This window comes from Gastrolobium bilobum, unplaced genomic scaffold, assembly GCF_033153095.1.
Source record: "Gastrolobium bilobum isolate Gb01-03AN ecotype WA unplaced genomic scaffold, APGP_CSIRO_Gbil_v1 utg9915, whole genome shotgun sequence".
NCBI classification, from domain to species: Eukaryota; Viridiplantae; Streptophyta; class Magnoliopsida; order Fabales; family Fabaceae; genus Gastrolobium; species Gastrolobium bilobum.
The window spans coordinates 71,144-79,084 of record NW_026899813.1 but is presented as its reverse complement, the minus strand read 5'-3'; the positions used below and the strand labels follow the sequence as shown (position 1 = coordinate 79,084).

General features: G+C 36.2%; 1 non-coding gene across 1 annotated transcript; it reads right to left on the bottom strand.

Annotated features, from left to right (window-relative positions):
- Positions 1–7,559: 7,559 nt before the first annotated feature.
- LOC133293740 (small nucleolar RNA R71) lies at positions 7,560–7,666 on the bottom strand. The gene has a single exon (XR_009749100.1). It is a non-coding gene; the product is annotated as a small nucleolar RNA R71 (small nucleolar RNA).
- Positions 7,667–7,941: the final 275 nt, after the last annotated feature.

Genomic DNA, 7,941 nt, shown 5'->3' with positions numbered 1-7,941 from the left:
ACTTAATCAGTGAATCGATAAAAGAAAATTTTGAGTTCGCAGCAAGATAATAAGGAATATTTTAGTTTGTATGCTCACAAAAAATTTAGAATATGAATATTAAAGAGTGTATCACTATTTGAACTTATAACATCGATCTAAATCTCTCGTATTTATTATCAACCAAATAAACCAAAAGGACGTGAGGATTAAATGAAAATTAGACAATTGTGCCATAAGAATTGTTATATATTTAAGGGATTTCGTGAATTCTTCAAGAATGATTTGGCAACAATACAAACTTACTGTTAAAGAACCATAATTTATATTATTCTTTAACACAGGTCTAATTTTTTGTGTTTTTTTTATTTTTAATTCTACTTTAAAGTGAGGGCAATGAGGATCGAACTTGTGACCTTGTAGTCACTCAAGCTCTGATACCATGTTAAATAACCACTTCAACCCAAAACCTTAAGGTATTGGGTGAGGGCCTTTTTAATAATTTATATTATTCTCTAACACCTACTCAGGCTACTCAGAAGCAAATCAAAAAAAAATATCATTTTTTTAAAAAAGATACTCTAACTTGATAAAATGTAATTAGACTTTTAGATATTACATATTTGTATTTTACATTTAATACATTAAAAAAGATAATCATCATCAACAACAACAGTAATATACCTAGCTATTTGATATCAAATATGATTTTTACAAAGAGTATTTCAGGAAACTGTATACTGTAACACCCCGTGTGCACCCGGTGTATTAACATACAATGGTAATGGCGCAGCTAATTAATTGCGTAAGCTAACTTTTTCTTTTCAATTATGACGTCATTATTATTAACCAAGTTGATTACTTAATCCTTTTTCAAAATAATGCCTGCATGTAAATTGCAATAAATAAATAACTGGAATACCTCATATATAAATGTGTATCTAGTCACGGAACTACAACACGTAGTCCGGACATAATCCTGATTCATTATACATCACGAGTCTAAAAAAACAAAGCATAATCAATATGGCATGGAAAATCCCCATGCTTACCAAATAAGGCAACAAGCCCAACACAGTCTTAACACAAATGACAACATAATGGCAATAAATCATGATAAAAAGCCAGACATAACGGCACAACATCATATATCTCAACTCAGCTCCGGCCGCATGCCGCCCGAGGTATCAACCCCCGGGGTATCAACCCCCGAGGTACCTGAACATGAAAATGTGCCCCAAACGTGGGGTGAGATCTCTACAAAGAAATCTTAGTAAGACAAGGGGTCCTCAAGGATCTCTCCACCCCAAGCTCACTTACATGTGTAATATAAGTTCTAAAACTGTAAGAACCCGTACCGTTAATTAAGGAATTTAATTAATTAATTATGCCGCATCGTTAATTAAGGAATTTAATTAATTAATTATGCAAAAATAGGAAATGATTCCATAATTGACCCTAATAATTATTATAAGGCTTATATAAATATAGTAAGTGGTTAATTATACTGAAAGTCGCTTTTCGGAAGAAAAGTGCAGATACCGGTTCTACTAGTCGGTATAAATGCGTACCGAAAAAGTATCCCGGAAAATTATAATAAGTGCATGATAATTACTAGAATGATATATAGGACTTGTAAAACGAGTTTCAAGTCCAAATAATGAGAACTGGTGCCAGAAACTGATACTGGCTATGAAAAGCGCGTACCGGAAAAGTGCTCCGAAAAATATAAGAAAAATATGATAATTCTTGTAATATTGTGTAGTTTAAGAATCCTGAGTTTGGGATTAAAATGCTAAGCGTAGCTATTAATGTTAATACTGTGTGTTGGTAGTTAAGTGGACTATAAATAGGATCTTTGCACAAAACCCTAGGCCATGTGTGATGTGCCTACGTGAGTGTTTTCTGATTTCTCTTCAGCCTTGTGCCTCCCATTGCCACCTTCACCTTCCTTCCCTCTTGTGAGCCAAAGGTGTCACCTTTCTCCTTGTTCATGCCACTTAAACACTTGTGTATTGTGTGAGGTAGCCTTGGTGGTGAGTTGAGAAGCATTTCTAAGTCTTTGTTGTTGTTGGTTGGGAGTGTTTTGAGGTTGTGTTGCTGAGTTGTGAGGGAGAGACCTTGTCATGGAATTTTGTGGTGCCAAGAAGTGATCTTTTGGCTTAAAAGATCAAGCTTGGTGTGCCATTTTCGCGTCTTGCCTTAGTCTGAACCTTGGTGCTGTGAAGAGTGCTCCATTTGTGTCTCATTTCGGAGTTGTGAGCCTTTGAGGTATACCATTATCACCTCTTTGTCATTTCGGAGTTTAAAGCTTGTTTAATCAATTAAAAAGAGGAACTTTAACCATTTGAGTAAAAGAATGTGTTTTTGGGTTCATAACTTGTTGGTGATTATCTGTTTAGGGAGTCATTGGACTCCCAATCGCTTTTGGACCTTTAAATTTGGGATTATGCAGAAGTTGGCTCAAATTTTTGTATTCTGTTGAAGAAGTATTCGAATAATTTTCGTGTAGTATTCGAATACTTGTTCATCAAGTAGTGGAATACTCATTGTTGGAGTATTGGGATACTTTCTGGGAAGAAAGTATTCGATTACCCTTGCAGAAGTATTCGAATACTTAATAGTATTCGAATACTTGGGGTTTGGTATTCGGATATCTTGTGGTATTCGAATACTAGAGTGAAAGTATTCGAATACTTTCTGGAGAGCTGGAGTATTCGAATACTACTCGTGGAGTATTCGAATACCTCCTGCAGAAACAGCATGTAATGAGTTAAAATGAGAAAGAAAGACCTAATCACTTAGTGTAATTTGTGCTATGATTATTGATGATTAATTATGGTATGGGCAGATTGTGATTGTGCTGTTTGTGGGCCTTGAGATAATGTGGACTCTTGGCTTGGATAGCTAGCTTGCAAGGTAAGCTTTCGTGTCCTCGGTTTAGCCATGTTGTGGTTCCACCATGTCCCATGGGGGTATGGTTATATGCATGCTGTGTTACATGCTTTTGATGTTTTGGAAATGCTATTGAGCTGTTATATGCTAGTGCCTTTATGATATGCATGTGGTGTTCCACCTATACGGTAAGTCTGAGTATGTGGTACATACAAGATGGTGAGGTTGTGGGTGAGGTGCAAGCGGTGTTCCTTGTACTACGTGTGGGTAATAGACGTATTCCTACAATTCTCTGGCCAGTAGAATAGTTTTGACACACATGGCATGAATATCTGTTGCACTGCATAGTTTTGGAACTGATATTTGTATAAATGCTTTTAGAACTTATATTGTACATGTAAGTGAGCTTGGGGTGGAAAATCCTTGAGGACCCCTTGTCTTACTGAGATTTCTAGTTTAGAGATCTCACCCCACGTTTGGAGCGCTTATTTTAGGTTCAGGTAATGTTGAGACCTCAGGCGGCAGGAGGCCGGAGCTGAGTTAGATTTGTTGTATTTATGCTGACATGTTGGATGCTGCTTTATGTTTTTAGCTTCAGTTTATGATTATGTTTTATCTTGTTGAGACGTTGTTTATTTGGTGAGCATGGAGATTGTCCATGACACATAGACTTGGTTATGTCTTGTTTATTTGGAGTTGTAATAATGTATCAGGATATTGTCCGGACTACGTGATGTAGATCTGTGATTTAGATACTCACTTTATATGTTATTGAGGTATTTCAGTAGATGTCTTATTGCAATTTACATTCAGGCGATATTTTATGAAATTGATTAAGTAATCAAGTTGGTAATTGATAATGATGTCATAATTGAAAAGAAATAGAATATTTCGCATTTTTAATTAAGCGTAGCTTAATACTATGTAATGATAACACTACCGGATATATACGCGGTGTTACAAAAACCATAAATAGTATAAGTTCCAAAAATCTGTGCAATGCAGCATATAATCATGTAATGTATGTCAGAATCCTACTGGCCAGAGAAAACGCAGGAATTACATACGTCTACAACCCACAGTAGTACAAGGTGTTCCTTCTACCCACTCACAGGATCACCATATTGTATGACGCTGCATACTCAGGCTTACCGTCTAGGTGGAACACTACATACATATCATAAGGCATTTGCATTTAACAGCTCAAAAGCATTTCAATAAATCATCATTTCATAAAGGCACATCATGCATATAAACCATCACTCCATGAGGTATGGTGGAACCAAACATGGGCAAAATCGAGGACGCGAAAGCTTACCTCGCAAGCTAACAATCCAAAGTCAAGAGTTCAATTAGCAATCCACGGTTCACCAAACAGCAAAAACATAGTCTGTTTATGCCAGAAATATCATTAATATTCATAGTCTAGAGTTTCATTGCATAAGGACAACATTTCTTTTTTTTGTTTAAAGATTACCGGCTTCTCCCAAAGCCTTGATAATGGGTAATTTCATTTTTATCACTTGAACACCTTTAGGACAAGCCCACACTGATTCATTAAGGTCCTATATTGTATTTAAGGCTTCCCAACTTGTTAAAATTGATTTTAGGCTCATTCTGCCAAAAGTATTCGAATACTCCACGATAAGTGTAAGAACTCGCACCGTTAATTTAGGAAATTAATTAAATAAATATGAGAATTAGGAAATAATTCTATAATTGACCCTAATAATTATAAGAAGGCTTAAATAATTATGGTAATTGATTAATAATACTGAAAGTCGCTTTTCGGACGAAAATAGCAGATACCGGTTCTGCTCCACGGTATAAATGCGTACCAATGAAGTATCCCATAAAATTATAATATGTATGGGAATATTCCTAGAATAATATATAGAACTAGTATGTCAAGTTTCAGGTCAAAATAATGAGAACTGGTGCTAGAACTGATACTGGCTATCTAAAAGCGCGTACCAGAAAAGTACTACAAAAAAATAAAAATAAAAATATGACAAATCTTAGAAAAATGGCTAGGTTCAGAATCCTAAATTTGAGATTAAAAAGATAAGCGTAGCTATTAACAAAACATCGTGACTATTAAAAATATTCCTCAATCGGACTCGCAATAAATAAGTGCGCCGTCCCTAATTCAAACAAAACATCAACAGCACGACTGTAACACCCCGTATATATCCGGTAATGTTATCATATCATCGTATTAAGCTACGCTTAATTAAAAATGCGGAATATCTTTTTCTTTTCATTTATGACGTCATTATCATTACCAACTTGCTTAATTAATCATTTAAATAAAATCATGCCTGTATGTAAATTGCAAAAGACAGCTAACTGAATACCTCATTAATTAAAATAACAGATATAAGTATCTAGTCACGGAACTACAACACGTAGACTGGACAACCTACCAAGTTATACAACTCAACTCAAAGTACTAACATAAAGTGGCATGGACAAACCCCATGCTCACCCAAATAAGGCACAAGCCCAACAGAAGTCTCAACATCAACACCATAATAAAAGCAACTAAAAACATAATATCAGCAGAATATCCAGCATCCAACATGTCAGCATAATTGATGAACCCTTAGTTCATCATGATTTTTAGCAGGAAATTGGATCAAATTGTGTGATTAAATGATGAAAAACAAAGTTAATGTCCTAAGATGTCCTCAATTACAAGTTCAAGAGCTTTATTGGAAATTTGTATAATTCTTGTAGGAAAAGAAAACTTGAAGGACAACTGGAGAAGGAAGAAGATTCTGGAGCTCAAGAGGAGAAAAATTGCCTAAGTGTTGAGCGCTAAAACGTCCACACTGAGCGTTTTAGCGTCCTGCTACAGGAAGAGGCCAAAATTTGCTGGTGATGAGCGCTAAAATGCCCACACAGAGCGTTTTAGCGCGCTGCTGCACTTAGAAGATGGAAAATTGCTGGTCTTGGGCGCTAAAACGGCCTGCAATAAGCGTTTTAGCGCCCTAAAGTGGAAAAAAGATTCTGGTCTTCACCGCTAAAACGTCCAAATCAAGAGTTTTAGCGTTGAAATCAGTTAAAAGCAGTTGAGCATACGTAAAGCATGGACGCTAAAACGGTCACTTATGGACGTTTTAGCGCCCACATCAGTTTTCTGTTTTTAATTGTAACACTATATAAGGCAAAGCCTTGACACATAGGAAAAGCTCTGGATCTGAGGGATCTAAACTGTCTCTCTCTTTTAAACTTTAGTCTGACTTCTCTCTAAATTCTTTTAGTTTTAGTTTTTGTATTAGGATTTCTTTGTAATAGTTTGGAGATTGAAGACTTTCAACATGGAAATGAAGTTTGCTTCTTCTTCTCTTATCTATTCTTTAGTCATGTCTGAGTAGAGTCTTTGTAGTCTGAATGCAATGGAACTCCATGATAATATTATGTTGATTTGATTAATATGATGAAGTATTTTTCATGTGTTGATTTGAGATTTTCTGAGTTAATTATTTCTATCAAGGAAGTAGTATAGAACAGGGATGTTTATAGGACTTCTGTATTTCATAATCTCAACATCAGAATTCTAGTACTCAAGGGATTGATGCTAGAATTCTGATGTAATCTTAAAACTTTAGTATTTCATGCATGTATTAAGAAAGAGATCACCAAGGGATTGGGGTTTCTGATTAATGTATCTATCAGGATAGTAAGGGATTACATCTTGATGATAAGTAAAAGGTTGATTAACATCACATGGAAAGGAATTTATCATATGATCAATTTTTACATGGGTTATTATGGAGGAAAGTTGTTTTCTGACTACTTGTTGTTTTATTAATTCCTAATCCATATTTACTTTGTGTCAAATTACTTACAATCAATTTTCTGGTGACAAATTATTCATGATTTTTACAAACTCTTATTTGATTCAAATTAGTTTTCTATGGTATATTGGTGTTTGAACACAATTCCTCGTGGGAACGATCTTTACTCATCATTTTATTACTTGTACGGCTAGTGCACTTGCTAAATGTCCAACAAGTTTTTGGCGCCGTTGCCGGGGAATTTGTTTTTCAACACTAACTGATACTATAGAATTCTGAGATTGAATCCTTTTATTTTCGGTATTTTAGTTTATGTTAAGTTTCTGGTCAATTTTGATTCTGGTATATGCGAGGTACACTTGATCCGAATTCGTTGTTGTATGATCCAGAATTAGAAAGGACATTGAGGAAGCACAAAAGGGCAGCCAGGCAAAGAGACAGTTGCAAGAAATTGGTGAATCAAGTACGGTTAATCAGGAAGAGATAATGGCAGAGAATCACAGACCACTACCACCACAGAGGACATTGGGAGAGTACATGACTCCTGCAGTGATTCCTCCAATTGGGAGTGTTGTGCGCCCAACAGTGGAGCCCAACAACTTTGAATTGAAGCCTGCTTTGATACATTTGGTGCAGAAGGATCAGTTTGCTGGAACCAGTGCTGAGGACCCTTACTTGCACATAGAGAACTTTCTATTGTTGAGTGATACTGTGAAGATAAATGGTGTCACAAGAGATGCAATTCTGTTGAGACTATTCACTCATTCACTGACGGATGATGCAAGGAAATGGCTGCAATCATTGCCACAAGGAAGTATAACAACTTGGGATGATCTGCAAACCAAGTTCTTGCAGAGGTTTTTCTCAGCATCCAAGAGGGCCAAGTTGAAGGATGAGATTACAAGCTTTAAGCAGAAAGAGTCAGAATCCATTTATGAGGCTTGGGAGAGATTCAAGACTTTGTTGAGGAAATGTCCACAGCACGGAATTGAGGCATGGCAACAAGCAGCAATGTTCCTGCAAGGAATGACCACTAACACTAGAACCTTGGTGCATGCCACTGCTGGTGGATCATTGACTACCAAGACCCCTCAAGAAGCCTTGGATATCTTTGAGTCATTAGCATCTCAAGAATTTGATAATGCCCTAGTGGCTGACAGAAGGACAAGAGTCATCAGGTTGGATGGGTATGATGCTCTGTTGGCAAGGAATGATCAACTGATGCAGACACAGAGACAACAGCAGCAACAATTAGATACCCTTA